Source organism: Protopterus annectens, chromosome 16.part0 (assembly GCF_019279795.1).
Source record: "Protopterus annectens isolate FY-2018-M chromosome 16.part0, PAN1.0, whole genome shotgun sequence".
Lineage (NCBI taxonomy): Eukaryota > Metazoa > Chordata > Ceratodontiformes > Protopteridae > Protopterus > Protopterus annectens.
In genome coordinates this window covers 456,815,260-456,837,345 of record NC_056750.1, presented here as the reverse complement: position 1 = coordinate 456,837,345, position 22,086 = coordinate 456,815,260, and the positions used below count along the sequence as shown (strand labels likewise).

At 35.6% G+C, this 22,086-nt stretch overlaps 1 long non-coding RNA gene across 2 annotated transcripts in view; it reads right to left on the bottom strand.

Moving 5' to 3' along the window:
• LOC122790461 overlaps positions 1–22,086 on the bottom strand; it is a 496,227-nt gene that overhangs the window by 254,207 nt on the left and 219,934 nt on the right. Inside the window, exons 3-5 of one of the 2 annotated variants that reach the window (XR_006363023.1) lie at positions 14,510–14,645; positions 13,215–13,284; positions 8,638–8,722 (exon numbers count right to left, since the gene is read on the bottom strand). This is a non-coding gene — a long non-coding RNA (uncharacterized LOC122790461). Of the gene's footprint in view, positions 1–8,637; positions 8,723–13,214; positions 13,285–14,509; positions 14,646–22,086 lie in introns of those variants that run through there. The other variant, XR_006363022.1, reaches the window with a different exon arrangement.

Genomic DNA, 22,086 nt, shown 5'->3' with positions numbered 1-22,086 from the left:
GTTAATGGAGGGGTAGTTGAAGTCGCCCAGTATAAGAGTGTTAGGTTGAACCCTAATATTCTCCAGGGTACTTAGGAATGTGGAGTGTGAGTCTTGGGACATGGTTGGAGAACTATAGCAGGCTACAACCTGAATCGCTGTCTTACCCAGTGTTAGCTGCACCTGAAGTAGCTCAGATGCGTTATGTAAGGCTACCAGTCTGGACGTGTGTGCATCCTTTATGGATATGGAAACACCACTGCCTTTGGAGCTTCAGTCCAAGTTCTGGGGCTGAGTTGTTGTTGTTCTTATATTAGTAACTATCATGATGAACAAGAAAAGCTGGCCAATTTCATGGAGCAGAGGGCCAAAGATATGAACAGCACTTCTAAACAATGGACACTTTTTGGATGGTTGGGCAGTGTATTTGGCAACCTAGGAACTAGTATATTCTTTTGGTTGTTTTAATACTTTGTGTTCTAAAAGCTGTAGTCACAAAATGCTTAATCTTACCTGCACGAGAAATGCCACTTACACCTGATACTGAACTTAAGGTGAATGAAAATTCAATCACTGCAGATGACAAATATTATGATGCTGAAGCATATTTTATCAAATTAAAAAAATAAAAATATAACTGTGTATTGTATGAAACTGATAGTGTCAAAGGGGGGATTTGTTAGAGAAAAAATGTATTTCTTATGAATATTCTTCACAGAATGCATATTAACTTACAGTTTCTTCACAAATAAATGTTAATAATTGTTTATGTTAAAAATTGTAGTATAGATGCAGTTATGCAAACCACAGATACGTATTGTAGTTGTTAAGTGTTTCACAACTGCATTCTAATATGAAGCTATAAGTGTATAAACAGATGACTGAAGGTAAAGAAAATGCTGAAGAGGTTAAGGGATGTTACCATGATCAACAGAGTCTGTTTCCTGAGGGAGGAAAGAACGCAATGTGAAAGAGGTTTTGTTTTATGTGAGCTCTGAGCTTCCCAGGCTGTGATGGGTAGTTACAAGGAATGTTGGGGAGAGAGCATGAACTGGTACTGAAAGTTACAAGATTAGAAAAACAAGACAGGTTCTCAGGGCAGGTGGCTTGTGTTTTTAAAACATTATTGTTAAAAGAAAATATGGTTGTTAAGTGTTCACATGTAGCACTAAGTGGGAAGCATGAGGGTCTGCAGAGACCCTATTTGTTAACTAATGTGAAATGTCCTAAGTCTGCATGCATGTTACTGATAAAAAAAAAAAGTGTAAAACCTATACGTTTTTGCTGCTTGGCGACACACTGATTTGAAAACTTTGTGATGTAGTCTCCCAGCGCTGACATCTAATTGATTAGAATAAAAGAGAAAATGTTTTGCACATCCTGAAGAGTTATTCTTGAGTCAAGACTAACAAGTAAATCTTTATTATTTATGTATATTTTAACTGCACTATATCACATGTGTTCATTCCTACAATTCATCTGTGTGTCCCTATTGAATACACGCACTTGCCCTGAGTGTTTATTTTACATGGCAGTACATGTACCCTTACAGATCATTTACACACCTTCTGTACAGAATGCCTGGAATGGGATTTCACAATACTCTGTACTGTAGTGTATACACTATCCTGTACTGCGTTTGGAACATATACATAACTATATGCTAAGCCCTGGTAATCACTGTGGCATTCTGTGCAATCCTGCTAACCTTCTGTGTTCTGAGGTAATCGGGTTTGCTATCCGTGTTGCTTTACATGGTTTCCTGGCCAGCAACACTGTTGCCAGCCACAAAACCACACTTGTTTACAGTGTGCGGCAAGAATATATACTTAGTACTGCTGCTCACTGCTTATCACCACCCACACTTATAAACTCCTTGTAAACTTCACATGAAGCCTACATGGAGTTTAATGAATCCCAGGGATTGTAAGCTGTTGTTAAGTTTAATTCTGGAGGCTGACAAAAAATACTAGACAATAGAAATCAGAGTCTAAACCAACTGTATTTGAAGTGCTGAGTGTTGTAACAGAGATAAAAGAACTGGAAGTGGGATATTTAGAAAAGGGAAGGAGCACATTATATAGAAATAAATGGAAATTGTGAGAATACCTGCAAAATAATGTTCAGGAGGAGGAATGAAGTTTAAGGAAAGGCAGAAATTGAGCAATTTATTTAATGTTGGACTGACAACTATAAAACAGAACATAAATGATGTATAATGTATGTAACTGGAAACACAGTAATATGGTTTGTTTTCTTTTATATTAATGTATGTTTGCCCATGTCTTAAGCGATTATTTAATAAAGGCATTACAAAAAAAAATTGTGATTTTTTTTACATTTAATTTAATTGTAAGACTAAAATACAACAAACAAAAATTTGAGAACAAAACATAAAACATTTCATTCACACTGGAATATGTCTCAGTTCTATAATAGCTTATAGGCTCTTGATACTAATACTTTCACTAATGCCTTCTGGACACCCAGCATCCAGACTATTTTGCCAAAACAATTATTTTCATTCCAATAATGCTTCTGTAACACCACTTTTAATATGCAAATCTGTGTAATAAAAACATCCTCTCTTTTAAACTGAGGCAAACTAAAAAGTGACTGGAAAATGTACAAATGGTTTGACTTTTTTCAGTAGTGTATACGTGATTTTATATACATTAGAACATTTTTCTTCCAGCTTTCTCAGTGCAAAAAGACTGATATGTGGTGAAGTGGCAATGTATATAACATTTTCCAAATTGCAGCTATAATGATATTTCAACCTGCACCTTCTGTTCATATGTCCAAGCAAGTCACTGTAACAGACCATGACATGGCAAAGAGGATGTCAGTTTCATCATGGAGGAGGGAACATTTTAACTACTGACATTAATACTACTATGATGGGTGCTACTGGACTGATTGTAACAGGAGTACCAAACAATTTTAATAACAACATAAAGGTATTTAACCCAAGCTTGCGTAAGTTTTATGAAAACTAACTAAATATATTGAGAAAAGGTTTTTTTTGTTTACTCTAGCTAAACAAGCTTAACTATTAGAGACTACTTGTAACTTGAACTTTTGCCCTTGAAAACTGAATTTAGTAAATATAATGAATGAATGAATGAAATAATTTGTGTTAAGACCTAACCATACTAGTTCTGTCTAAACCCAGCAGCTCTATTCCTTGTTTATGGTCAACATTAGCTTTTTTTTCTTTTTTTTTTTTTGAACAGATGACTGAATAGAAATTAGCCCTGGGTTTCAGAAACATTTTTTACATTGCAGTAACAAAGTTTCTATGAAAAGGAACCACTCTCTGGGTGGGGGAGATTCAGAGATATACTGACTGTAACTGCAGTAGGCTGATCTGATATGCAAACAATGATATAATGGCACAGAAATGAGCAACATCTTTAAAATCTGGGCAATGGCAGATGGAAATAATGACAAGCAATATGGCTGTATGATTCAGAAACATACATTTTATGTAATGAAATGCTACCATCAGAGATGCTGACTGCAGTAAAATACTGAAGTAACCAGAGAGAGAGCATAAAACCATGTATTGGTTAGTCACTGCATTAGTGTATATGTATATGCAAGATGCTATTGTCACTGCTAGCAAGCATAGAGGTGTGTGTCATCTGCCTTTGCACTGCAGAGTCATTTGTCTGCCCCTGATATATCATGCCCTCCATGGTACACAAAGAGTGGACCACTATCATGTTGCTAGAGGCGCCATGTAGGAGGTGGTTAAGATGTATCACTCTCATATGCAAGCTCATGAGATCCATGGAATGCCCATCTCTATGGACAGTAAGATATGTGTGGCAATGAGTATTTGCTACAGCCTTTCAGCAACCAACAACAGACACTGTGGGTATATCCCAGGCATCTGACTCAAGAATACTGCACTAGTTCCACAATGACATTCTAAAGCATGTGGGGGCGAATGTGAGGTTTCTAGCATAATAGAGGAGAGAGGCAGCACCATGCAGGCACCTTCTGACATAGACCAATTGCCTGAAGTACTGGGAGCCACTAACTATATCCACACTGTTATTAAGACCACAGCTAAGGAGCAGGGGCAATGGTAGAACAGATGTAAGGGGTTCAACTCCAACTACCAGGTGGTCTGCCATTCACAGAGTATTATATGCAATGTGTCAGCAGGCCACCCAAGCAGTGCTTATGGCTCCCAGATCTGACGCACATGTGACATATCAGTGATTTGTGTGGGGTGATTTTCTACAGGGCCACCTTATTGGTGATGTTGAATATGCCTGGAAACACTGATAAAGACACCAGTTAGAAAGCCAGAGAATTCATTTTGCACAGTCCTATCACAAACCTGAATTACTTTTGAATATACTTGGGTTACTAAAGGCCCACTGCCACTGTCTGGATGTCTGTTGTGATGCACTGAAGCATAACCTTGGAGCATGTAGTAAAATCTTTGCACTATGAGAAATAATATACAGTCTGTTGATATATAGATAGACAGCCAGGATGGCTATACAGTGAATAGCAAGTTGATCACAGCATTCCCAGTGCGAAAACTAAGAAACTGCTAAAAAGCCAGTAAATTTGGGTAAAATTCAGTTAATGGCTAGTAATTAGACTGTCTGAATGCCAGCAAAGTATACATTTGGATAAACAAAGAGAAAATCGATAAGAAAAGGAGAAGAAAAAGCACTGGCTGGGAAGAACTTTGCAGCTGTTCATTAAAGTTTCAGTTTTCATACTTAGTTGGATTGGACTTGGCCGATGGAGTACAGTAATTTAGAGGAAATGTAAATTAAAGTGATTTGGAGTGGTTTAAAATAAGTGAGACAACACAAGAATGTATAAGGCCAAATGACAAACAGATGGAAAAATATCAGAAATTTAAAGTAGTTATTTAGATGAGCTGATAAAACTGCAGACAGAGGATGAAATGAAAGACTGATTGTCTGAATATGAGGCTTCTCAAGAAGAATTATTGCATAAACTAGTGGAGTTAAAAGTCAGATCATGCAAATAAGACCAAATATTTTTGTTATATTACAGAAAATGATAGGAATAGACTGCATTAATTTTATGAAAGAACAAACAGGCAAATGGGTTGGTGTTCCACTGCAGAATTTGTTAATTGAGAGGTTTTATGAATGTGGCCATGAGAAAGCAGCCAAGCCATATATAAGAAAATATGTAATCATTATGGGATAAAGAGCTGTTCCTGAGAAAAGTGTGGAAGAAAGGAAAAGCGTTAAAAATTGGGGGCACTAGTATGCTTGCTGAAAATGATTATTTGCTATACGCAGGCAAAAAAGATGCAAATTTATCTTAGCAATCAGAGGATATCAAGAAGCATGTGTGAGATTGAAGTTGCTATATCTAGCTGTCTTTAGAATATTTTTCTTGGAGAAAGTCAAAGAACATTTTTGGATGCAGAACAGACTAAAAAAGAAATAAAAAAAAGTTTAGCCAGGAAATTGAAGGGAACTCTCCTTCTCAATCCCAGCTATAACAAAGTCCATAGACTTTGCAAGTGAAACATTTTCCAATGTTCCAAAGGAAAACAACTGCATTACAGAAAACTCCAGGTGCTGACTAAAAGAATCAGGAATACCTTGGACATGAACCACAGAATGGTGCTGGGAAATCAAGATGATTTGGGGAAGAGCTTTCCCATATGGCTGCACATTGATCAAAAGCTTAATTTTAGCTCTCCCAGTGTGAAAAAGGAAATCAATAGATAAGGACCTATAATTCGGCCGGTTTTAATAAAATTAATTTACTGGGTAGTAAGTACACTGCCTGGATGCCAGCACAGAAGAAACCTAGGCAGAAATACACAGAAAAGGTGAAGAGAAAAAAAAACTGACTGGGAAAAATCCTGCAGCTGTTCAGCAAAAAGCAGATGAAGTTCTAGTTTTGGTACAAGAGATGGCTTACAGTAACTTAGAAGAAAAATAAGTCAGATGTGCTCAGAGTTGATTAAAATAAATAAAACATTGAATGAGTATATCAATTCAAATAACAAAAGGCTGAAAAAGAAAATGAAGAAGCTTTTAACAGCTATTCAGATGAACTGATAAAACTGCAAAAAAATCAATGGTTAAAATGAAGAAAATGCTAGTTGAGTATGATACTGCTCAAGCAGACCTGTTTCAATACAATGACAGAGTTAGAGAACAGAGCACATAGAGAAAACCTGAGAATTTCTGCTGTACTAAAGAAACTGGTAGGAACAGACTATATTAATTTTATGAAAGTACAAGTACATAATTGGATTGGTATTTCACACCAGGATTTAGCTATTGAAAGAACACATCATGTGCATGTCCTAAACCATGAGAAAGCAAGACCTCAATTATACCGGAGGAAAGAGTTAGTCCTGACAAAACTAGAAGAATGGAATAGTATTACAAATTGGAGTCAGTAGAGTGTGGGAAATGATAATTCAATGTACACCAGGCAGAAGAGAAGCAAATTTATCCCAGCAATCAGGGAATGTCAAGAGGCAAGTGTGAGATAAAAGCTGCTGTACCCAGCTATCTTCAGAATATTTCTTCCAGGAGGTCCAGTCATTTTGTTTATGCAGAATAAGCTAAGAAGGAAATTCAAAAGTCTGCCCATTGAAAAGTGAGCCATCAAAGAGAAGGGGACTCAGCTTCTCATTCTTCTCATAATGAATCTCATACAGAGAATTTGTCAGTGAAACCTTTCCAACGTTCCAAAGGAAAATACTTGAGAAACGAAAAAAGCACAGGAGGTGACTAGAAGACTTGCGAGTACCTTAGACTTGAACCAGACTCTAGGGCAGGAGATAAAGATGAACAGGAAGAAGACAAACAACACTGAAATTAGTGAATAAATGTGAGACTATAAAGCATCAGTCACATTTGTGAAACATGGCTTTACAAGAAAAAGTGGCTGAGAGAAACTGGATTTTTGTTGGCTTTGTTAAACTTATGGGAAGACTGAAGGCATATACCTGACTTCATGTCAACAATGTTTGGAAGGATACTAAAAGGGAAAAAATAACTGTAAGTAAATCAATCTGTGTTTTTAACAGTATTTGTATAAAACATTTCATGATATAAATTGCATGTCATATAGGACAGCATCTTCAGTGATTGCGGTATGTGATAAAGACACAAAAGTAAACAAGTATTTTTTTTTCCTTTTTGTTTTAACAAATGTAAGCATTGCAATGTAAAAAGGGAAGAGAGGTTAGATAAAAGCACATTTAAGTTAACAAGCTGCAATCTTGGGCTTTTGGGGGTGGGGGATAGGGTGTAAAAGTGCACTGATTATAATACATGTAGAGGTGAGATGTTTTCTCTTACTTTTGCAAAGCTGAATGTCTAGCTATTGTTTCCCCGTATAAGCAAGTGGACTTTAAAAATAAGAGACCACAATGTAATGAAAAGTTTTCCTTTAGTTACTAAATGTTCAGTGTGAGTTGAGACATATCTAACTGAGGGCAGTTGTACATTCTGTTCTTATGTTTCCATGACTACAGGCAAAGTCAACAAATCTTGAGAGGTCTGGACATTGTTTACTCACAAAAGTGTGAAATTAAAAGGAACAAAGGCAAGCAGATTAGTAAATATAAAGTTTGACATTATTGGACATGAATAACAGAAAGCAGCTTTTCTGGTACCTAAATACTCCAATGCATTTACTAGAACATTGTATAGTTTAGCTCTATTTGAAGATGCACTTTCCTTTAAGGCTAAAAGTTAACGTTTTCTGAAAGTATACAAGCTGCTTTTCACATCAGAGAGGGGAATAAAGAGAAGACAAGAACAGACAGCAATTAATGTATGTAGGAGACAGGCTGTAACATGCACTTTAGCATGGATAACCTAAACTTTAGGTTAGGTAATACTGGTGAGCGCAGCTGTTGATTTCGGATAATTATTCCTATCAGTAGGGTTAACTTGCATTATTTGAAGAAGTATCTAGTTTTGTGCTTGTTTTAAGTTAATAGGGCATGGGGTGCTCTGGGAGTGTTTTTGAGGGATTTCATTAAAACAAAACGTCTTGTAAAATGTGACATAGGTTGAAATGGAGATGACAAGAAACAACTGTATTAAGGATCAACCTGCCAAACATTAGTGACATTACTGACTGCATGTAACACAAAAGCTTAAAACAGACATTTAAAAAAGCTATCATATATAATAGGTGGGAATATTAACTTCTTATCCTAAAAGCTACTCTATCCATATTATTTTGGAATGTGAATGGCCTCACAGGTATGGGCAAAAAGGTAAGTGCACCGAATTATATTTAGAAATGTAGCGTGCAAATAGCAATGCTATAGGAGACACATTTGGAAAGAAGCCAGTATGTGAATTTGATAAAGTAAGGATTTCGGAATGGATATCAGTAGAATATCAGGGATAAAGGAAAAGTTGATAACTTATATTAACTGTTAGAGGAGCTCCAATAGTATCAAAAGAGAAAAAAGATAATTCTAGATTTGTGGCAATAAGGGGCTATTGGTAAGGGAAGAGGATGATCAAACTAATAAAAGAATGGAAGCTGCAACAAGAAAGTTTATTAAAATTTTTACTATTAGAATCTAAGTACTCTCATTTCCTAAAACATGGGACTTCATCAGAGTTAAAAACACATCATCTTCCAAAGTATTTCATTTCTTACCGAACCAATCACAAGCCAGGCTCCATTTAAAGTACACTGCTTCCAGGTTTCCTTAAATATGCAACCACCAAAAAGTATACACCTTCAAGAAAGAAAATATCATATCTCTCAATTCACAATTATAAATAAATAAAAACATGAATATCCATAGTTCAAACAATGAATATATTCAAAACTTAAATAGCAAAAATAATTTGACCTAAGATTCAATAACTGCCTGGTCACATCTAACAAAATCAAATGGCCATGGCTATTTATTTTAATATACTAGCAACAGACAGATCAATTCTCTGTACCATGGGACATTGCCTATGCATCCCCCTTTCTCTCTCCTTACAACTCCATCAATCACAAAAAAGCAAATCTCTTAAAATTCTTAGATTTTGCAGAATGTCTAAACAAGTATTAGTGTTTTTTGCAATCTTAATGCCGTCTACATGCTCATAAATTCTATTTTTAAACCTGCTATTGGTCTTACCTACATAGAAGTCTGAGCACGAAACACAAGTGGCCACATACACAATCCCCATAAAGTCACAATTACATGAGCCTGGGCATCTTATTACCCTGTTGTATCCTTCAATACTAACATAAGAACTATCATTATCAAATATGCAATATCTACATTTTATCTGTAGATGCATAATTTGCAGTATGGTTCTGTCCTTTTCCAATTATTTTTTTAAGTTTTTACCTGTACTAAAGGTCAAAGACAGTGCATTCCCTAGTTTCACCTTCAAATCTTAAGAAAACGTCATGTATGTTTTTCAAAGTAAATCAAGTATGGGAGGGGCATCCTTATAGAAAGTCAATACCATTGCCCCTCATTTGTCATTGTTCTTGGTCACTAATTCATTTGCCAGGTCCTTATTTTTGCCACCCAAAATGGGACAAAACTTTGTTTTCATTCTTCTCATAATTTCTTCTTTAACTCATTCACTTCAATGAAGCTGAGGAAATTTGCACTGTAACGTCAAATGGGCGGAGCCTAAGCCTTTTGACAGAATCAAATTACGTCCTCACATTTCAAACAACTGTTCATACCTCTGGAGTCATAGTGGTTATGAAAGAAGTATAAATGGCAAGTTCTGCAGCACAAACTATTTTTATAGTAGTAGTATTCTTTAGGTTCTAGGTCTTAAAACCAAATGTTATATGTCACACTAAACAAAGTAATTATTACATTTGTAATATTTTATAAACAACTTACAATATCTCAGCAACCACTCAAGTTACACACATACTGTCAGCAGCATTTTATTCATCTAGCTGACAGCTTTCATATGAGGCTAAGGAGTTCTGTCTGTGTTACTTGGTTGTTGAGATAGTTAGAAAAATGTGAAAATGATATCTATGTAAATTAATGTAAAACAAGTTAATATCTATTTACCTGCACTAGACAGTGGTCAAATATTAATGCAGTTGAGTTTGCCATTGTGTAAGTTTTAAGATGAAAATTTTTAAAATCTTGTACAAGGCATAGTTTTAGAATTATTGATATATGAACAAGCAATATCTGACGCCTAGAGACGTCAGTAGGAGTTAACTGCAGATGCACCTGGAGGTATCACTTGGGTGTAATGAGTTAATACCACTAAGTAAGGAATGGGGTAATTCCAGGGACTGAACATATCAACCAACTTCCCCACTTCATTTCTGAATATGTCATCATCACTAATCAACCTTAAAAGCCTCACTAGTTGCCCTTTAATTATTATTCTCTTCTGAGAATAAAGGTGACAGTTGTCAAAGTGTAAGTAGGAACTGGAAAAAAATTGTGAAAAATGGTGAATGCGAATCTTTGGTTTAACCTGCACTTACATATGGACACATCCAACGTAGTCAATTTTTCGCACAATCATAATTAAAAGAAACCTTAAATAGGTTGTAGTTCCACTAAGAAACAATACAAATGTCAAAAAACAATCAGTGTCCCCCTACCACAAAATGAGAATGGCACCCAAAAATCTAAAATATGTATGTACAAAATCAAAATAACTTGAGGTGAATACATGTTGTTTTTCCTAGAAGAGCAACACCAAGTTCACATAAAGGGAGGCAGAGGTCATTCCCATAGTCACCCCAGAAATCTGGGGATAGATTTAGTATTGTTTACTTTGATGATGAATATTAACAACTCATACTGGACAATAATCTCATTGTTTTTAAATGAGTGATCTTTTTTTTTTTTAATTCTCATAAACTAGTCAATCACTATGTCATGTGGAATGGCTCACAACAGTGGTAGCAAACAAAATGTCCCCTTTAAAATCCAAGCTGTTGAGGCTTTGCAACAAATGCCAGAAGTCTTATAAAATGTGCATTTTTATCAGCCAGCACTTACAACATTGATCAAAAAAGGTAGTCAAAAATGCCTGGGGGGCGTGGCTAGCATGGTCATGGTGTAGCAGCAGATTTCACAAGCTCCACTAAGGAAAATATGTCTTCACTGGAAATTTGTTTCATAGCAAGAAAAAGTGGATTTATTTTTGCAGAATTTGATAGTATTCAACATTCTCTTCAGGAATCTCTACTTATAAATTGAAATTGGTTATAATTTCCAGTCAAAACCTTCATCTGAACAAATACTTCACTTCTGGGAGATTTTCAGCATGAGTTATAATAAGGCAAACAACCACAACTCCAGTATAAAAAAGGAACTACAGACTTTAATAACAACTATTCAAGACCTCACAACTAAGATTGATATAATTGACTGTAAAATAGACAACTTTAAAGGAAAAGCTACCAAGCAGATGGATATACTTCATGAGGATCTAAAACAGCAAAAAATCCAAATTACTAGTATGGAGGAACCATTGACAGACTTTGATGGAAGATTGCTAGAAAATGAAAACAACATAGAATTTTTGCTTAAACAAAATGCTTCATTACAATACAAACTGGATGATCTAGAGAATAGATCACACCGGAATAATATAAGGATTTCTGGTCTTCAGGAAAATATAGAAGGAAACAATATGTCAAGTTTCCTTAACTCATGGCTGCCAACATTTCTAGATGTACCAGAGGCTTTATCTTTTGGTATAGAGAGAGTGCATCGGTCTCTCACATCAGGAAACAGTACCAACAGGAAACAACCTAGATCTGTCATAGTAAAATTCTTGCCAGTCAATAAATGCGATATAACTGGTGAAAAATGAGTGTCCGGTTCCAAGGAAAGAGACAGAAAATACCAAAACTGTCGTTTATTAGTACATCAGGTTAAGCGCTTTCATCTATCCTCCATAGACTTCTTCAGAACACCATTTCTCAAACTAACAGCCTTTAAATAGTACTAATTAATTCAAATTATCCAATCCTGTGATACACCAATTTGATCTCATGAATATTAATTTCATGGATACCGAATGAAAATTCTGTAGGTACAAGCAAATGTGGACACTGCAATCAGTGTTGTGCCATATATGAGGTGCATACCTGCACTATAGATAATATCAATAAAACAACAGTAAGGTTTAAAAAGGGAAACTGTCAGACCCAGTTTGTGATTTATCTAGCCATCTGTACAAAATGTCCGTGTTTCTATGTAGGAAAAACTGAGAGGAGGTTAAGAAACCGAATATATGACCATCTTTATTGTATAAGAAAGCAAGATACTAATAATGCCCTATATAGGCATATTAAGGATAGTGAGACTTGTAACACTTTCAAGTTTGCAATTGTAGAGTGTGTAAAGATTAATCCTAGAGGAGGTGACATGAAAGGTATATTGGGGGAAAGAGAAGTGAAGTGGCAAATATTATTAAATGCAGCCACTTACCCCGGATTAAATGATTGTATTCCCACCAAGCCCCTGTTAAGGGCCTAGAATGGGTAAGAAAAAAGTAATATTAATAGTAGGGTAGGTGTTGTTCCAAGTTGATTATACTCATTGAGCTGCAAGTTTCCTACAGTTATGTGTGTTTATTGTGAGACACAACTAATAGTTGTATTTTTAACATTTTTAAATTTTTATTTTTATTTTACTATGTAATTTTATTATTGAATATTATGAATTTTATATCATGCGTAAACAGTTATATAACTGTTTAGTTATTTTACTATGTATTTTCATGATTTTAAATGGTTGTTGTGTTATGAGAATCCATGTCAGGATGAGCCATTCAGTATCCATGAAATTAATATTCATGAGATCAAATTGGTGTATCACAGGATTGGATAATTTGAATTAATTAGTACTATTTAAAGGCTGTTAGTTTGAGAAATGGTGTTCTGAAGAAGTCTATGGAGGATAGATGAAAGCGCTTAACCTGATGTACTAATAAACAACAGTTTTGGTATTTTCTGTCTCTTTCCTTGGAACCGGACACTCATTTTTCACCAGTTATATTGCATTTATTGACTGGCAATTGTTGGGTTTGACTGGTATAGTAAAATTCTTATCATCTTCAGATAAAGACTTAATTCTGAAAACACCCTGGTCAAAAACACCTTTAAAATACAATGACTCATTCACTTCGATAATGACTATTCAACAATGGTAATTACCAAAAGAAAGTTTTTTTTTACCTCTAATTAAAGAACTGAAAAAGGTACAGATTAAGACTCACCTCTTGTTTCCAGCAAGGCTGAAGATTTTTCTTTCTGATGGACCTTCATTGTTTGAGGATTTTGATTCTGCTGAGACATATGTTAAAAACCACAAATTACTGGAAAAAATAGAAGAGACTGAGTGGGCTAACCCCTCTCTTAAAAGAATGGCTCCTAAAACTACATGGAAATCTACTGAAAAACAAAAGACACTAAAGAATAAATGAGAAATACAGACTGTTTATAAAACAAACTATTATCGTGGACTATGCTTTTATTAACAAGTATGTTTTGATATTTTATAAATACAAGGTAAGATCTACACTGCTTTTCATATGTTGCATATATACAACGTTTCATTCATAACTTAATTTGATATAATATAACATACTTAATCTACCATCAATATATTCATAATTAACACTTTAAGTATTCATTTTATATAACTAAGCATACCATATAAAAATGCATTGCCTCAGTATCTGCTTCATAGTATAGGATACTACTTAGCTGTATATTACACTTTAATTTCACACAGCTATAATATATACAGTTATAAATATTTAATATTCTATGCAAGATAAAATGAAGGGCTACAATGGAAAATATAAAGTAAAGAAAAAGGGAGGGTAGGGAAAAAAAAGAACAATTTTTTTTTTATATACACATATAATTTCCTGTATAGATAGCATATTATACATAAGTCTCTGTAAACTCAAAGTAGTAACAATGCATAACTTATCCAAAGCCCTCTTCTCTCTTCTAATTGCACATTATTTAAGTCATAGAGAATAACATATTCATATAACAATTTTCATATCACTTCTAATCATACAGTACTGGTCAGCATTGAGCATAAACTGTGTTACACCCTCAGAGTAGAACAAACATTCACAATGTAATTATTAAATATGTACATGATATACATTTGTTCAGGATAGGTAAATGTTGGGAAGGTAGTGCAGTATCTGTGGGTTTAAATGCCAATGCATACATTAGCTCTGAGAAGCTGGGAGATGTTATATGTGTTTGTATTACAAGGCTTATTATTTATATATTAATCTAAACTCTAGGGAATATATATAGTTAAAAATAAACATAGTGCTTTTAAATGACAAAATAGAGCAGTAGGAAAAGTTACATTACTTTCATGCTTTGTTTGAAAAGTTTTTTATTGATGACAGTTTTGCAGTTTCTACTATGGGAAACAGATATATGCTGATTCACATGTATAAAAACATTTTTTTTTTTTTACTGAAATTCGTCTGTTTCCCGCCGAAAAAATAAGGGAGACAACTTTGAACATTCTCCTTACCTCGTGCAATGCTCTCACGGGCTAATTATTCATTTGGAAAACTTTCTACAGTTTGTGGAATCATATTTTCTCTCTCTGAACTCCCTCGAAGATGTGAAGCAGCTGGATGACGTCATCACTGCGCAACGAACATTTCCTGGAAGTGCAGAACTGTATTTTGACTGTAACTTGATTTAACAGTTTTTTTTGTTTTAAATCAACTGTTATTTACTTAAAATGATCATTTAAATGGTCGATGACAAGATTACATATTACAATAACATAATATCTTCATCTTTTGTGACTTGAAGAAAGGATTACAGAACAGATAAAGGAAGAAAATGTAAAAAGAAAAGAGGTGAGAGAGGAAATGGTTACGAGAGATCTGTGTGAGTATTAAAATGTAAATATCTATGTACTTTATTCTTAGACCCTACAAGTGTAAATACTGATGGCAACATTCATTTTTATATATATATATATATATATATATACACATATATACATATATATATATATATATATATATATATATATATATATATACATATATACATATAATATTTTTTTCTCTCCCTCATCTTTCTTTGAAGTATCACTGCATACTATGAATATGGTTACCATACTCAAAGTTAATATCTTCAAAAATTTGTGCAATCTTTATATTTAAGTGTCATAAGTAAGGTTATGCACATCATTTCAGAATGTTTGCATAGCAAGGAAATGAATAACAAAAGTGGTATACTAAAAAGAACTTTGCAAATAGATATCTTATTCTACTACTAGTGAAAGCGGTTGTATATACATGTGTTTATAGTGACTACATCCCATTTGGGGATGATACAATGTTTATTTAAATGACATACTGTTTATAATTACACTTACGTCTTCTAAACAGTCATTCTAAACATAACAATTTACAAGGGATCCTAACTACATGTTAGCCTTGTTTTACTTTTTTTTTCTCTCTCTCTTCCCTCTCGTGTTCATGTATATAAGTTAAATAAAGGGAAGAGATATAACGAGAGTTACAAACATGTTAATACAAAATAGAATTACATTTAAACAAGCCATGGTTTGAACAATAACATTGTGTCCTGGATAAACTATTATATCTGATAACCTTACAGAAATGTTGTTTATACAAACAACTTCTGTTATCTATGTTAATAGTAAGGAAGTGGGCTAATTTACTTAGTCCTTTTAAATAATCTGTTAGACATTTGCCTTATTTTGGAATGTAAATCATATTTTGAATCTATTAGGTTACACAGGTTTCTAATTAGATATGATATCTATGAATGTATAAACCTTCCAAATAATACTATATTAGGACAATTAATGATTTCATAAGAATTTGGTTATCTTAATGTTTCTAACAAAGTATATAGTATGTTATTAGTGGAGTTTGTATTCTATTGTTACAGTTTAGGGGTTGATCTCAGTGACAGATGTCATTGGGATTAGGAGGTTATAACTCCAGGCGGGGAGCATTGGAGTGTTTGTTTTTATGTAGTGTATATACAATTTTTTAAAAAGAAAGAGTTTTTTGACATCCAGACTAGCTTATTTACAGAAAATATAGAGAATACAGCTCAAGGAATACATTTTTTTCCTAAAGACATGAGATTTAATATTTTTACTAGGAACAGATTCATTTTTTTTTTGTGGAAATTTTCACATTATGCATATGATACTGATATGTTACTAACACATCTTTCAGGTACAATTACATAATATGACTATGTTGAAAGGTATGTCACTTAACATAAATGGTTTGAACAATCCGTATAAAAGAAGTAATGTATTTAAATATCTAGCTTTTCATAAACCTAATATAGTATTCTTACAAGAAACCCATTTAACAAAAAGATACTATTAAATTTCTAGATACAAATAAATACACAAATATAGTAAGCTCAGAGTGTACGAAAAAAGAGGTGTAGCAATATTGTGGAACAAAACATTACCATTACCCAGAATAATCAAAACATACCAAGACAATAAAGGTTTGCTTTGCTTGGCTGTAATTGAGATGGAAAAGAAACTATATACATTAATAAACAACTATTGGTTACCTGGTATTGGTACTAATACTATTAGGCACATATTGAATTAAATAGTTTCACTATCCGAGGGACATATCATTATGGCAGGTGACTACAACTGTATCTTAGACCCTAAAGATACAACTACTTCAGGAAAAAGAAAATTACAGCACAAGCTAAATAACTTATAAATTTCATAGACTTATACCTACTCAAAGACATATATCATTTTGTGGATCATAACTCATTACAATACATGTTCTATTCTAATATATACAAAACATATTCTAGAACTGATAGAATATTTCTTTCCACACAGATAATGCATAACCTGACCAATAGCAAAATTATATCCTGCCCAATCTTGGATCATAATACTATCATATTTGAACTTAATATTAATAACACCCATAGTGTCCAAATTAAAAGGATTCCAACATACCGCACACAACTTAAGGATTTTCAATTATTCATAAAAGAAGAGACACAAAACTTCATTAATATAAACTCAGCATCAGACACATATGACATATTTATTTGGGATGCCCTAAAAGCATATTTATATGGACAAATAAACAAATGGTTTCATAATAAGATGAAAATATGGGATAAAGATAAAAGAATAATACAGGATAAACTGGACTACTATACACAAATAATAAAGACAACTTGTCTTCAAAGAATATAAGGGATGAGATATACAAACTAAATGAGGAATATAGATCTATCCTACATCATAAAACAAAGATAACACTAGAAAAATATAGGTTTCCTACTTTTTCCATAAATCCTAAACATCTATCAAACTTTAAGAATAAGACCAAAAGATTAAATAACTATAATTATAATAAAGAAATACATTCTGCAAAAAAGAAAAGAGAAGTACATGGTAGACAAGATATGTTAGAAGAGTTTAGATGTCACTTTCATGAAATTAATCAATCCACACAACAAATTCAAACACAAGATAACATAAGAGATTACATTAACAAGAATATATATAATAAACAAACAAAAGAAGTTACTGATAGGCAAATTACTTTATCAGATATACAAAGTCAAGTAAGTAAGCTTAAACTAAACAAAGCTCCAGGTAACAATGGAATTATTCCTGAAATATATAAGATAATACCCAAAATGGCTATTTCCTTACTACACAAAGTATATAATTCGGCCCAAAATGATAATATTACACCCCCATCCTGGAAATATACATTTATATCCCCTATTTTAAAATCAAATAAAGACCCAAAATTCTGTTCCTCATGCAGACCAATATCTTTACTGAATATCGATTATAAGATGTTTATGAATATATTCTCAGAAAGATTAAAGAAATTCTTACCCCACTTAATAGACGAAGACCAGACAGGATTTACAACTAACAGAAGTACGTTTGATAATATAAAATGAACCTTAGCTATTATAGACGTCTCACAAAGGAAGAAAAGGAACTTATCATTAATTAATCTTGTATTTAATGCGGCCTTTGATTCTATTAACTGGATCTATCGATTTACTCTTTTGGAATGCTTACATTTTTCACATAATTTTATTAATCTTCTACAACATTTATATGAGGAAACCTATGTATATATCAAAATAGGGTCATATATTTCCAATAAAATATCTATTACAAAAGGCACCAAACAAGGATGTCTTCTCTCTCCTTTACTATTTACTTTGATCATGGAACCCTGGGCAAATGAAATAAGAAACAATAAAGAAACAGAGGGTTTGGAAATGGATAAAGACAATATAGCCAAAATCCAGCTGTTTGCGGATGATGTTCTTATCACCCCAAAGGGAAATGACTCCTCATTCATGTCATTATATGAATCAATTAAAACGTTTCAAATGATGTCCAGTCTATCATTCAATGACAATAAAATAAAAATTCTACCCATATATCCTAATAATAAAAAAAATAAAAAAGGATGAAAGGAAATAATACATATCACATTGCTAATGCAGATCAAATCACATATCTTGGAATCATTCTTGCCAAAGACATTAAATCAATAATTCAATTAAACTATAACAAACGTTTACAAAATATCCAAGAATTATATTCAAAATGGAATACAATAATATTTACTACTGAAGAAAGACTAACCATTATAAAAATGATAATTCTACTTAAAATCTTGTACATAATACAATCCATTCAAATTCTACCCTCTAAAAGGTTTATAAATAAATGAAACACTTTAATACTAAGATACTTTTGGTCACAAAAAAAACCTACAAGTTATGTACTCACCATAACGCTTGATGTATGTGGTCCATCTCGCCTCACATTCTTACTCACGGGTTTGGAGCCGAACATCGGCTCCGACTCGGCCAACTTATATTTTTCTAGCACAAAGTCTCTAATTGGCTGGGCTAACCTGGTATCTCATGTTGCACCACTCCACAACCCCAGATCTACTTTGCAGCAGCTCATAGTCACACCTCATGCACAACCACAGTCAGAAGAGTAGGACACTAACCAGGGCAGCAAAGAAAAAATAACCAATACCGAAAGGTCCTGAAACAAATGTCGCCTCCAAATCCTCCAGGAGGGGGGAAGTTGGGAGGGAACGTAAGAATGTGAGGTGAGATGGACCACATACATCAAGCATTATGGTGAGTACATAACTTGTAGATGTTATGTGGTCCAATCTCGCCTACATTCTTACTCACGGGACAGCGTCCCTAGCACCTCTATCCTGGGAGGCTCAATGGAAGATGCTCCTGAGAACAGTGGAACCAAAGGAAGCCCGGCCCCTAGAAGCCACATCTAATTTCTAATGAGTAATGAAGGTGTGGGGAGAAGCCTATGTGGCCGCAGCACAAATTTCATCCAAGGATAGTCTGGAGTGATAAGCTACTGAAGCGGAAACAGCCCTGGTGGAGTGAGCCTTGACAGGGAACGGTAACTCTCTGCCTGCCGACGAGTAAGCGTACGAGATGCAGTCAGAAATCCACCTGGAAATTGTAATCATAGAAACAGGGAAACCTGTTCTATTTTCTGAGAAGGACACAAAGAGTTGATCAGACTTATGAAGTGGTTTAGTCCTGTGTAAGTAAAAACAAAGCTGCCTGTGTATGTCCAATTGATGAAACTTAAACTCTGCCTTGTTGGAAAATTGAGGAAAGAAAACTGGCAGCTCAATGGACTGATTGAGGTTAACAGCAGAGGTTACCTTCGGAAGGAAGGAAGGATTAGGTCTCAAGGAAACCCAGTCCTTATGAAATATTAAATACGGGGATTTGATGGACAACGCTTGAATCTCCGACACCCATCTGGCTGATGTGATAGCTATTAAAAATGCAGTCTTCCAAGACAGAAATTTTAAATCACAGGTGACAGCTGGTTCGAAAGGTGATGATGTCAGGGCCTGTAGCACAAAATTTTAATTCCATGGCTTGATGGGTTCTGACACAGGAGGCCGAAGCAACAAGGTGCCCCTCAAAAAGGCCTTACATAGCTATGCTCTATGAGAGAAGGTTCGTAAGAGGTATGAAAATTGGAGATAGTGGCCAGCTGAACCTTAATGGTGGCAGGAGCAGAACCCTTTTGAAAAAGAGTGGATAAAAAATCTAAGACCGCAGGGATGGGGGCTGTGAAAGGATCCAGTCCCTTGGCCTGAGCCCAAATTGAAAATCTTTTCCACTTGCTAGAGTAAATCTTCCTGGTAGAAGATTTATGAGAAGAAGATAAAATGTGTACTACCTCAGGTGAAAAACGATGAAGTCTGACTAAAGATGGAAGTGGAGTAGCCAGGCTGTCAACCTGAGGGTCCTCAGGGAGGGATGGGACTGTCCCGACATGTGTGTCAGTAGGTCTGGTGCTGGATCCAGAATCCAAGGACAGTCCACTGCATACTGATGAAGAAAGGAGAACCAGACTTGCCGAGGCCAGTGTGGGGCAATAAGAATCATTTTGATTCCCAAGGAAATGGCTTTCTGGATCACTCTTGGCAGCAAAGGAAACAGAGGGAAAGCATAGAGCAGACCGGGAGGCCAATCGTGGACTAGAGCATCCCTGGGTGACTCCCCCTGTGGGGGGATCAGAGTGAAGTAATTACTGCACTTGGTATTGTGGGGATTGGCGAAAAGGTCTCAGCAAGGCTGACCTCACCTGTTGAAAAACTGCTCTGCAACTCGGCGGTTCAGGGACCACTCATAAGGCATCAGAATAGCTCTGCTCAGCCTGTCTGCTATCACATTGGCCTTCCCCGGAATGTGCGTTGCCACTAGGAACCGTTGGGAAGACACTGCCCACTGCCACACTCGCATGGCCTCTCTGCATAGGGGATAAGACCTGGTTCCCCCTTGCTTGTTCAGGTACCACACAACAGACATGTTGTCTGAGTGAATTCCAATCGTTCCTAGGGGAAGAGAGCTCTGCAGTGTTTGCAACACCAGTAACACCGCTCTCATCTCTAGAACATTGATGTGCAGATGTACCTCGTGATCCTGCCAGGTGCCTTGGACCGTCCTGCCCATATAATGCCCCCCCACCCTATCTGGGAGGCATCCGTGGTCACCGTGGCAACCGGAGTCATAGGAATGAATGGATTCCCTTTGTTCAATTTGGTGGGACTCATCCACCAACAGAGGTCCTGTTTGCACCGATCGGTGAGTAGGATCAGATGGGACAGGTGAAGTTTCTGAAAGGACCATTGAGCCGAGAGAAGCCACTGCAAAAGCTTCATGTGTAACCTGGCCAGGGGCACTAACATAATGGTGGCTGCCATGGATCCCAGGAGCTGTAGGACCCATCTGGCCTGAACCTTCCTGAGGGGCAGCAACGCGCGAACCTGACCCTGCAACACCTCTATCCTTTCTTGAGGCAGGAATGCCTGCATGTGAATGGTGTCTAGCTCTGCGCCTATAAATGTGACACGCTGTGAGGGCAGCAAGGCAGACTTTCCCCAGTTCAAGGTAATCCCTATTTGATGACAAAGGGCAATGGTCTTTTCCCTGGCCTGAATGAGAAGATGCCTGGTGGGGGCGGTGAGGAGCCAGTTGTCTAGGTATGGAAACACTTGGAATCCTTGACGTCTCAATTGAGCTGTCACCACTGCCAAACACTTGGTGAACACCCTAGGGGCTGTGGTGAGGCCAAAGGGCAAGGCATGAAACTGGAAATGACTGGTTCCCAGCCGGAAGCGTAAGTGACTCCTGGATGCCCTGTCCATTTTGATATGGTAGTAAGCATTCTTGAGATCGATGGAGCACATCCATACTTCTTTTTCCAGTAACGGAAAAATAGACTGAAGGGTGACCATTCGGAACTTGGACTTTAGAACATAGTAGTTCAGTCGGCTGAGATCCAAGATGGGTCTCATGTCCCCTGTTTTTTTCGGCACCAAAAAGAGTCTTGAATAAGTCCCTAATCCGATCTGGTCTGAGGGGACAGGTTGGATGACTCCTTTTTCCAGCAACTTTGAAATTTCTAGTGTTGCGTGATCCCTTTGATTGGGTGGAACATCTGGGATTCTCTTGGGTGGAGGAGGGTTTGACAATAATGGGATGGAATAACCTCCGGTAACTATACGA